The sequence below is a fragment of the Rattus rattus genome, chromosome 3 (genome assembly GCF_011064425.1).
Source record: "Rattus rattus isolate New Zealand chromosome 3, Rrattus_CSIRO_v1, whole genome shotgun sequence".
NCBI classification, from domain to species: Eukaryota; Metazoa; Chordata; class Mammalia; order Rodentia; family Muridae; genus Rattus; species Rattus rattus.
The window spans coordinates 105,205,062-105,217,584 of NC_046156.1; the positions used below are offsets into that span (position 1 = coordinate 105,205,062).

A 12,523-nucleotide genomic window follows, 5' to 3' on the forward strand; every position below is an offset into this window, starting at 1 on the left:
TTTCTTCTTGAACCCCCAAATAACTAATCTTAAAACTGACCATTCCATGTAGATCGACATTTTTCTGCTTGTTCAGTTGATGATAGCCCATCAATATCATTATTTATTTTGATGGTCAAATTGAAGACAATTTGAGCAATGGAATCTTTTCAGTGTAGCTCATAGATGCTATTAAGTCTCATTTATATCTTTTGTATTTTTTTTCTTCTCAGATAAGAAATTATATTCTACTTTCACCTGACTAATGGAAAAATATCTTCTTTAATATGAACATTTTTTGCTCATGGGGCAAACCACCTATTCAAAGAACTCTCCCTTATTTTAGTAGGAAGTAGTATTTAGAGTTTGAATTTGGCTTCAATAAGATAATTGGTTTTTGGTTATCATTAGTGACAAATCTTCATAAGAAAGAACAAAAGATGTTTTTTTATAGTGAGAATGAAAACTAATCTCGTATGTAAGTGCTTATCCAAGTGCATATTCTTCATATTGTTTACCTCTTTTCTTATGGTGGTAGCACATAACATCTAAGTTGTTAATTTTGTCTGTTTCGTCATCATCTTCATGGCTATTAATATGTATCTAGCTCTCACAGGTTGACTGGCAGAGTTGCTAGACCCAAGTATATTTAAATCTGATTGTATATTCCTATCCTAAAAAGTTAGTCTTCGTTGGCATTTAAATCAAGGATATGAATAAGAAATGCTATGCAGTATTTCCATACGTCAAATCCGAACACAAAGATATAAATAAATAAAGCACTTGAGATACCGAAAGCAGAACCCATCAGTCTTGTTTTAACTGCTCTACTGAAACCAGTCTCCCAGTGGATTTTGGTTATGCATCAGCAATTGGACTACCAGCCAGACCAGCTTACTTCAGTATTTCAAAGGATTTGTAAATGATGTATATACTGCCAATCCCAAATAGTATCAAGAAATCATTTCACTTAATTAACATTTGACAGCCCAAGGAGTAACCAGTTCTATATGTAACTTCCAAATGCTTTACTTAAAGAATACCTAGCAATGATGTATATTTGAAAGCTTTATACTCATATGAACTACAGCCACCACTGTGTTGATTCTCTTTTGCTAGTATCCATAGGCAAACATTTGGAGATGTCTTGCTGAGAACAGACAAATGGTGTTTTCCTGGAACCTGCCAGGGAAAGGGGCATGTGATGTGTGATAGAGAAGACACTTGAGAGAACACGTGATATTTGGAAACCAACAGAAAGTGGACTAAGCTGTGCATCGTTCGTTCACCCTGCCTTCACAGATGCTGGTCTTGCTGATGACGCTGAGGCACTGGTTTGCCTTGCCTCTCCTCTGATCATCATTTGTCATGACTCTGTAGAGCAAAATGCACCAAAGAACTCCCGGTGACGTTCCAGGTGGCTTCTTGCCACTTCTGCAGACTCAGGTTGATTGGCAGAGCTTTGGCCTCATGTCTTCTGGATGGAACTGCCATCGCTGATTCACGTGCACTGAACTGCTGTTATCCTGACCCACAACGAACTATTTCTAAACAGATCCACAGTCTCTTTGCCCTATTCACCTTTCCTTTCTATTGCCTCTGGTGAATGGTGGACTAGAAGGGTGGTTAAAGCACTTAAGCATCCTTAATAAACTAGGTTTTGAAATATGTAAGCCTACAGGTTCTCTTAGAAGGAGGCTTTGGGGCTCACAGAGGCAGCAGGAAGTCTTTTTTTTTTTTTTTTGGAGCTGGGTACCGAACTGAGGGCCTTGCGCTTGCTAGACCACTCTACCACTGAGCTAAATCCCCAACCCAGGAAGTCTTTTTTTTTTTTTTTTTTTTTTTTTAAAGAAAGGCCATGACAGGACAAAGGTAAAGAAACAATAGAACAAACAGGATTACGTTCTATTGTCTGTGCTACCCAGTTTGTTGTATTTAACTAATTCATCTCTCTATTTGTATACCACCTTTCCATACAAATAATACAATATAAACAGTTTCCATCTTTACAAAGGACATTTAATTTCATACTTAAATGATATAAAATAACATAAATTGACACAGTGACAATTTTGTAGCTTTTTATAATTGTTCTTTTAGCTTATGTCTATTAATCTGAAATAATTTTGGAGTGTTAAATTAGAAAATATTTTAAGCAGAGTATTAAACTACTAATAAAAAGTAAAGGTACAAAAATAAGTAACTACCCTTTAAGTCAAAGTTTCTGAATAAATATCATTATGAGTATAAGAAACGATTTTGCAGTTGTTACTGGTTTTTTAAATACATGGTTTATCTAGTAAGATACACAAATGAGCAAAGCCTAAGAGATCTTGGTGCTCATAACTCATAATGTATAAAACTCTGTCAACAGTCTAGAATATGCATGAGGTAAGCCCGTGAAATATGTAATGTGAGCAATAAAATATGCAAAATTAAGAGCTAAAGTATATAGCTTAGTCAGTAAAACTTGGCAAGCATAATGATTAAACAATTTACTGAAAAAGCAAAATATGCAAAAAGGAACGAGCAATCTTATTTATTAAGCTGTAGTACTGGATCACCAATACATAGCTCCAGAAGGTTTGATTTGAAATGTAAGCTATTCAAATGATCTATGTTGCTCCATCAGCAGATTATGCACCTCGATCATCGAGCTCTATGAAAAATTAATTGACTAACTACAGGATTTTATGATTGCAACTGAGGAAATTCATTGAGATACTTAAGAGTTTATGTGCGCAATTTGAAAATCGTAAATGGCATCTTAGAGGGTCTTACTGTGTACTTTTACTAAATCCTATCTACATCTTTACCCTCCCTATTTGATAAATGTTGGCTGACAGATTAAGTAGATTACAAAATTCAAACCTTGAATAAATAATAATATACTTTGATTATATCATATAAAATTACTGCCTAGTAATTGATACCATTTTATCACTTCTTCCACATAAAATTAAACAGAAAATATGAAACAATTATCTCCAGACAATGATAGTAAAGACTGTAGGAATAATGTATTGGAGAAAATATGTGCATTCAGTGAACACAAGGCTGGTCAGGCTCTCAGAGCAGGGACTGTATGTAGCCACAGAACTCCAGTGAGAAGGGAGAACACAATGGTGTTTCTGAGCTGAAGACAGAGTTCACAAAACACTCAGCTGGAGACAGAAAACTGGCTGTGTTGAGAGCTGACCCTAAATCTTGTGCAGAATCTCCCAAGAATTATTAATGCTTTTTTTTCTAGAAATCTGAAGACTTTGGGAAGTTGGCAAAAATGGGAAGCCATACAGAAAGTCAAAGTTTCAATTCTAGAAGGGAGGGCAGTATTCTTTCTTAACATTATTCTCTACTCTTACTTATTTAATTGATGATTCTGTCAAAAAGGTGATTTGAATGTTTTTGGCCCATGGGAACTGGAACTATTAATAGGTGTGGTACTGTGAAAATAGGTGTGACATTGTTGTAGGAAGTGTGTCACTATGTAAATGGGCTTTTAGGCCTCCTAGGTGAAAGCTCCACGAAGTGTGGAAAAGACCCCATTCTCCTGGCTGCCTGTTCAAGACAGTCCCGTCCTGGATGCCTTTGTATCAAGAAGTGGAACTCTCATTTCCTTGTAGAATTCTCAGCTCCTTCTCTACCACATGTCTGCCTGCACACGGCCTTGCTTCCCTCCGTGATGATAATGGGCTGAACCGCTGGCTGCCCTCTGAGAGGCCCAATAAGCAGCTGAAAGAATCAGATGCAGATATTTATGCCCAACCAATGGACAAGAGCTGGGGAGCACTGTGGTTGAATCAGGGAAGAGCTGGAAGAAGTGGAGGAGGAGGGTGACCCCATAGGAAGACCAGCAGTCTCAACTGACCTGGATCCCCGAGATCCCTTAGACACCGAGCCACCAACCAGGCAGCATGCACCAGATGACAAGAGGCCCCGGCATAGATCCAGACTCCTTGTCTGGCCTCAGTGAGAGAAGAGGCGCCTAACCCTTGAGAGACTTGAGGCACCAGGGAGTGGGCAGGTCTGGTGGGTTTGGGAGTAGGGGGATGGTTGGGGACATCTTGGAGACGGGGAAGGAGGAATGGGATGAATAACAGTGAGAAGACAGACTGGAAGGGAGATAAAGACTGGACTCTAGAAAAGAGTAAAGAATAATAAAAAAAAGTATATAAATGGCACACTAATATTTCAGTGTAATTTCTATAATTGAGAGATTATCGTTCACTGTAAAATAGGCAGTTCACACACTGGTTTTATAGGAAGACTCTGATCAATTATAATCATTTATTATTTTTCAAAACTCAATAGTGTGAGGTGTATGTTTGTGTGTGTGTGTGCATGCGTGTATGTATGTGTTTGATGTATGTAGAGAAGCATTCATGCCCCACACGATTGTAGACAAATCTGTGGAGGCATTTCCAGCTCTAAGTGTGTTCTATGGATCCAGATTGGGTCACTGAGATTTACCTTTGTACCCACAATGCCATCTAGGTTGCCCCAGGACTTTTGATTTGAAAATAATTATTTGTGTGAACTTCAGTTCTCACATCTGTCTGCTTACTTAAATTATCCTTGATCTCTCATTTTTTCTACATGTCAGATAGAAGTTCCTGAGCTGAGAACTGAGCTCTATGCCGAGTTTTAGAGCAGATTTGCTTCTTTTCACACTCATGAGTTGTGATGTTCTACAGAATTCTCGCAGAGGTTTTAAGGCTGGGAATGTGGCTGAGTCTGTACAGTGCTTACTACACATACACACACCCTGAGGTCTGATCCTCAACCCTGTACCATCTACATACAGTGCAATATGCCTGTAATCACAGGACCAGGGAGGTGAAGAAGCGAGAACTAAAAGTAAATTTTTCTTGGCTACATGGGGAGTTCAAGGCCAACCTGGGTGGCATGCCATTGTATCTTAAGCGAAACAAAATTTAAAAAAAGAAAAACAAAAACAAAAAACAAAACACAAAAAACCCTTTGAAGTAAATAGTTTTGCTAAGATTTACCATTTTCATGTCATATGTTTGAGGTAGCATGGATGAGCACATATAACACTTATCTTCTTGAAGAACAGGCATTATATGTTTATGATATTAAATAATAAAAAATATTAAATATTTTAAAAAGTCGTAACCATTTCTGTCATTTTGTGTTTCTTATTATGTGAAATGGTTGCTTTAGTATTTATGATTATAAAATCAAAATGTCAATACTTAGGTACATTAAGATTATCTGTGTGAAAATAAAAAAAAATATTCAAGAAAAGAAAAGGAAAAAAGGAAAAAAAGATTATCTGTGTGAGATTCCCAAACCACAAACCCAGCCCACTGGTTCCCTGGCAAACCCAGCAGTCTTCATGCCTTTCCTGTCCCCACTGTGCACCATATTCTGGTCCACACCTTTAACCACAATGCCAAAGGCGAACAGCCACCAGAGACCACAAGGTGAGTCACCTACCTCAATTCCCTGCTTGTCACCACTCTGGGCAAAGTTCTGTCCTGCCCTCTCTGCACTTGATTTCCTGAGACAAAATTCTACCTGCAACCCTAGAGAGGTGAGACCACCCAGAACAAACAGGTGAGATCCCCAAGCATCAAGTCCCTGTTCAATGGGCCCCTCAGTAACTCCAGCAGCCTTGAGGTCTGCCCTATCCCGATCTTCCCTATCCCTCTGTACTCCATCTTCTGGTTCACAATACCTTCAATTCCAGAGGCCTGCAACGAGCAGGCACCACCAGTTCTGCCTGCATCCCTAGAGGATTGATGCCACCCAAAATAACAAGGGACCTGAAGGAACTAGCAGCTCTGCCTGCAGTCCCAGAGGTCAGCTTGCGTCAGGGACTACCAAGCCTGCCAATGCTAGAAACAACCATATGGCTAAAGGCCAGTGGAAGAACAGGATTAACAAAACCAAAGGCAATATGGCACCACAGGAACCCAGCTATCCTACTGCAGCAAGTCCTTGAAATCCTGAAACACATGAATCACAAGAAAATGACCTTAAATATAATCTTACGAAGATTATAGAGGCCTCTAAAGAGGAACTGAATTAATCCCGTAAAAAAAAAATACAGTAAAATACAATCAAACAGAGACCCTAAAGAGTAATGAATGAATATATAGAAACTCAGGAAAATAGAATCAAACAGGTGACGTAAATAAATGAAATTGTCCAAGAACTGGAAATGAAAAGAGAAGCAATAAAGAAAACAAACTGGCAGGACATCACTGAGCGTCTGGGATGTATATGCTACTTGACGTTGGTTTCCTGAATCACGGCTCCCTGACGCTGGAGCAGTGGGGTTTGGTGCAGAGAGCAGAGAGCAGAGAGCAGAAGGGAAGCCCCATGTGAGGGGGTGGTGAGCGTGGGTAGAGGTGGGAGAGGAGGCACGAAAGGAAATCAGACTAGAAATCAGACTGCCCTGGAGGGGTGCAGTTGAGAAACAGAGCAAGAGGTAGTTATGATCAATGGACACCCTGAAGCACCCAAAGAAAACACAGGACTACAATTTAGGAGAGCAAATCCTCCTCGTTAGCCAGTTCTCTAGAGGCTACAAGAAGGGCTCCGCCAGGGCAAGTGACAAACACCACCCTAAAACCATTAAGCTTTTTGGTGAACAGTCACGAGCCCCTTCTGCATTCGAAGCTCTCTACTTTCAAGGAGGCAATTCTTGCAGACTGCTACATGGCTCAATAAAACACAGATGACAGTGGGAGTGCCTGCCTAAAATTCTTCCATTCGACCTGCTTCTAATTATGTTAGCTGAGGGTCTGAGGGAGAGCAAGCCTCTTTACACTTTGGTGTTAAAAGAAGGATTTAGGACGGTACTTCTTGTCAAGGGTGCTCCTGAAAAAGCCTTTGCTGCCCAGACTGATTCCTGTGATGAAGGCAGGTCCAGTTCATTCCGATGACAGACTGTTTGAAAGAAGACTGAGAGCACTTGTGCAGCTGACTGTCGTATCTGAGTAGCCACCTGAAACTTCTGCTTACAAGTCTTTTGAAGAGGCTAATGGACAAAACATTCAAAGAGCCCACCATCAGTACTTTGCAAAAGCTGGGACAGCACAGCGCCAATGCAAGTCATCAAATCCAAAATCACAACATAAAGCACTATCTGCTGTTAAACCAACAGAAGCCATGTGCTTCCTCATGCTCTGGCAGCGATTGCCTGCACCTTCCATCAGGCCTGTTCGCTCTGACTCGCAGCACCATTCATAAATTAACTTTGCTGCGAGGGCCATGTGGAGCCAGGAAGAATCATCATATAATGTTTGTCAACAAAAAGCTAATTAACATAAGCTTAGTAAAAGCTGAGTGCTGTGGGGGTTTCTCATCCTTGCCATTGTGTGAGTTTATAGATCACACCTATGTGTGTATTTTTCAATGCATTTTTACTTACAGCCTGTCTGAAGATCACTTTGTAGCTGTGTCCTTATTTTATAGGTTGGTTTTGGCCATTTCTTGCTTTTTTGATTTTAGTTTTTTTATTTATCAAGACTGAAAAAGCTTTTTGAAAGCAAGTAAACATTTGTGGTTTCACTATTAGCCGGGATGTATAAATGTGTATTTTACAATGAGGAATGCTTGTGAAAAACATTTCATTTTTTTAAAGAAATTAAATAGCATATTTTATTTATTTACATTTCAAATGTTATATGCTTTCCTGGTTTCCCCTCTGCAAACTGCCTATCCCATCTCTCCTTACTGTGCTTCTATGAGGGTGCTCCCATACCCACCCACCCACTCCCACCTCACCACCCTAGCAATTCCTCTACACTGGGTAATCAAGCTTTCACAGGACCAAGGGCCTCCCTTGCCACTTATAAAAGACAAGTCCCGTTCAGATCCTTAAGTCCTTCCCCAGACTAGTCCACTAGAGTCCCTGTGATCAGTCTGAGAGATAGCTTCAAGTATGGCAAAGTCTCTCAGGAGACAGCTATATCAGGCTCCTGTCAGCAAGCACATCCTGGCATCAGCAATAGTGTCTGGATTTGCTGTCTCCATGTGGGATGGATGCCCAGGTGGGGCAGCCTCTGGATGGCCTTTCCTTCAGTCTGTCCTCTACTCTTTGTCCCTGTACTTCCTTTAGACAGGAGCAATTCTGTGTTTAAAATTTGGAGGTGAGTGGGTGGTCCCACCCCTCAAACAGGGGGCCTTGCCTGACCTCTGGATATGGTCTTTCCAGGTTCTCACTCCCCTTTGTGGGGTATTTCAGCCAATCTCATCTGTGTGGGGTCCTAGGAGGCTCTTCCTTTCCTGCTATGTGCGACCTTCCGGTTGTTACTCTCAGCTCCCCATCCCCCACTGCTACACAGCTCTGTTCAAATTCCTGACCCCCTGCACATCTCCTCCATCTCCTCCCACACTTGATTCTGCCCCTCTTTTCCCCCTCTCCCTGCTCTCTTCCTCCCAAGTCCTTCCCACCCTCTACTTCCTTTGACTATTTTGTTCCCCCTTCTAAGTATGATTGAAGCATCCACTCTTTGGTCTTCTTTCTTCTTCAGCTTCATGTGGTCCATGAGATGTAATGTGGATATTCCAAGCTCTTTGCCTAATATCCACTTATCAGTGAGTACATGGCATGTGTGTTCTTTTGTGACTGGGTTACCTCACTCAGGATGGTATTTTTTAATTCTATTCATTTGCCTAAGAATTTCATGAAGTCATTGTTTTTAATAGCTGAGTAGTACTTCATTATATAGATGTACCACATTTTCTGTATCCATTCCTCTGTTGAAGGACATCTAGGTTCTTTCCAGCTTCTGGCTATTATAAATATGGCTGCTATGAACATAGTAGAGCATGTGTCCTGGTTATATGTAGGAGCATCTTTTGGGTATACGCCCAGGAGAATTATAGCTGGGTCCTCAGGTAGTGCAATGTCCAATTTTCTAAGAAAATGCCAGACTGATTTCCAGAATGGTGGTACCAGCTTGCAATCCCACCAACAGTGGAAGAGTCCGCTTTCTCCACATCCCTGCCAGCATCTGCTATCCACTTAGTTTTTGATATTAGCCATTCTCACTAGTGTGAGGTGGAATCTCAGGGTTGTTTTGATTTGCATTTTCCTGATGACTAAGGATATTGAATATTTCTTTAAGTGCTTCTCAGCCATTTGAGTTTCCTCTGTTGAGAATTCTTTAATCAACTCTGTACCCCATTTTTAATAGGATTATTTAATTCTCTGGAGTCTAACTTCTTGAGTTCTTTGTATAAACTGGATATTAGCCCTCTATCAGATGTAAGATTGATAAATATTTTTTCCCAATCTGTTGGTTGCTGTTTTGTCCTAATGACAGTGTCCTTTGCCTTACAGAAGCTTTGTAATTTTTATTAGATCCCATTTGTCGATTCTCAATCTTAAGAGCATAAGTCACTGGTTTGACCATCATTTCTATCCTGAAACTTGTTTTAAATGTGAAAATTCTATTATAAATATGTTGTTTATTAAAATTTTAAAAACCACTTAAACTTTAGGTTTTAATTGTAATTAAGTTATTTTGCATTTTGTAGCCTGAAAATTATGTTGATCTATACATACAGAGACTCTGAAATTAAAATCTTAATATGTAAAATAAACCCACAAATTGAGGTTCCTGAAGATGTAAATCCTAGAGAACAGACAGCATAGAAGATACAATAGAAGAAACTGATTCATTGGTCAAAGAATGACCAGTGCAAAGAAAAGGCTAAAGCTAAAAAGTTTCTATTCCAAAATATCCAGGAATTGTGAAACACTATGAAAGAAAAACTAAGAATAGTATGAACAGAAGAAAGAGAAGACTCACAACTGAAGGGCCCAGCTATATTAATGGCCAATGATTGTTAATTCTTGTTATTTTGGTGGTGGTGCTACCGCTGGCTGTGATATTTCAAAACCCTAAAAGACACATTGGCCATTAATAGAGCTGAACATCAGGATCACTCACTCTGCTTCATTCAAGAAACAAACCTCAACCAAATATATAAACATTACCTCAGAGTGAAGGCCTGGAAAATGGTTTTCCAAGAAAATTGACCCAAAAAATGAGCTGGAGGTGCTATTCTAATATCTAATAAAATACACTTTTAACCAAAAATAAAGAGATGCAGAAAGACACGTCATACTCATCAAAAGAAAATATCATCAAGATGGCATCTCAGTTCTGAATATTTATGCACCAAATGGAAGGGTACTCACATTCATAAGAGAAATATTACTAAGTTAAAGTCACACATTGAACCCAACATAATAAATAGTGAGAGACTTCAACAGCCCACTCTTACTAATGGACAGGTAATTGAAAGAGAATCAAAACATATAATTAAGAAAACTAACTGAATTTATGAACCAAGTGTACCGAACATATATCCAAACACAAAAGAACATACCTTCTTCTCGGCACCTAGCAGAACCGTCTCCACAGCTGACCATATACCTGGTCACAAAGCAAGCCTCATCAGATACATGAAGATTCAAATAACTCCGTGCATCCTATTTAACCACCATGGATTAAAGCTGAACTTCAACAACGAAAAAACCTACAAACCCATAAGATATTAACAACTTTCCACTCCACAATCATTGGTTCAGGGAAGAAGTAAAAACTTTTGATGAAATTGAAGGAAAAAAAGTCACAACATACCCAAACTTTTGGCACACAATGAAAGCAGTGATAATGTAAAAGTTCATAGTACTAATTGCCTTCATACAGAACCTGAAGAGTTCTTATACTAGCAACTTAAAACTATACCTGAAAGCTCTAGGGAAAAAAGACAACAGAGAAGGAGGAGGAGGAGGACGAGGGGGGGGGAGGGGGAGGAGGGGGAAGAGGAGGAGGAAAGCAAATAATCAGCGCTGAAATCAAATCAGTTAGAAACAAAGAGAACAATTCAAATAATTTAAGAAACCAAGAGCTGTTTCTTTGAGAAAATCATCAAGATAGACAAAATGTTAGCCAAACTAACTAAAAGGCAGAAAGCCAGTATCCAAATTAAAAAAAAAATGATTGAAAGGGAAGATATAACAACAGACACTGAGGGAATTCAAAAAACCATTAGCTCTTATTTCAAAAGCCTAAAAGACACATAATCAGAAAAGCTAATTGAAAAGTATGATTTTCTAGACAGATACCACATATCACTAATCAAAGTTCTAAATATTCCTATAAACGCTAAGGAAATAGAAGCAGTAATTGAAAGTCTCCTAATGGGGAGTGGGGGTACCCATTGGTAGATGGTTCCAATGCCAACTTCTACCAGACTATCAAAGAATATATCCTATCAATATTTCTCAAACTACTTCACAAAATGGTCAGAAGGAGCATTTCCAAACTTATTCTATGAGGCCACGCAACCCTGATACTGAAACAACCTAAAGACTCAAAAAAAAAAAAAGACCAAATTTTTTAATGAACATTGATGCAAAAATAGTCAATAAAATACTCGCAAACTAAATCTAGGAAAGCATCAAAACGTCATCCACCATGACCAAGTAATCTTCATCCCAGGGATGCAGGGGTTGTTTAATATACAAAAGTCCATCAAATTACCTATCATAAAGAAACACATTGACATAATAAAACCAAACATCATTATCTCGTTAGATGAGGAAAAAGTCTTTAACAAAATCCAACACCCTTCATGTTAAAAGTCTTTGAGGTATCAGGGATACAAGGTAGGTACTTTAAACATAGTAAGTGTAATACACAGAAAGCCAATAGTCAACATCAGTTAAATGAAAATCAAAACATAAACAAACAAACAAAAACCTTAGAAAAAAGTACACTAAATTTAGGGACAAGACTAGGCTTCCCACTCTCTTCCTATCTCTTCAATGTTGTACTTGAAATCACAGGTAGAAAAATAAGACAACTAAAGGAGACCAAGGGGATACAAATTGGAAAGGAAGAAGTAAAATATTGCTATTTGTAGATATGACAAGATACATTTGTGACCCCAAATATTCTACCAGAGAACTCCTACAGCTGATAAACACCTTCAGTGAAGTGGAAGAATAAAAAATTGAATAAAAGAACTCCATAGCCCTCTTTTATACAAGGAGGAGACAGCATCCTTCAAAATAGCCACAAACAATATAAAATATTCTCGTGTCACTTGAACCAAGCAAATGAAAGATCTGTAAGACAAGAACTTCAAGTCACTGGAGAAAGAAAATGAAGACAATATCAGAGAAAGAAAGATCTCCCATGTTCACAGAGCCAATGTATAGATTCAATGTAATTCCAATCAAAAACCCAACACCATTTTTTACATATCTTGATAGAGTAATTCATAACATCACATGGAAAAATAAACATCAGCCAGGAGAGCTAAAACAATCATGTACAATAAGTCAGGTATTACCATCCCTGACTTTAAGGTATACTACAAAGCAATAGTAATAAAAGTTGCATGGTATTGGATAGAAACAGACAAGTTGGTAACGGGAATCAAATTGAAGACCCTGAAATGAGCCCACACACACATGGGCACTTGATTTTTCCTAAAGAATGCAATGCATACAATGGAAAAGGGAGAGCATCTTAAACAAATGTCACTG

The 12,523-nt window shown here is 38.9% G+C and overlaps 1 pseudogene; it reads left to right on the top strand.

The window, feature by feature from the left end:
- Positions 1-7,106, top strand: part of LOC116895872 — a 64,166-nt pseudogene extending 57,060 nt beyond the window's left edge.
- Positions 7,107-12,523: the final 5,417 nt, after the last annotated feature.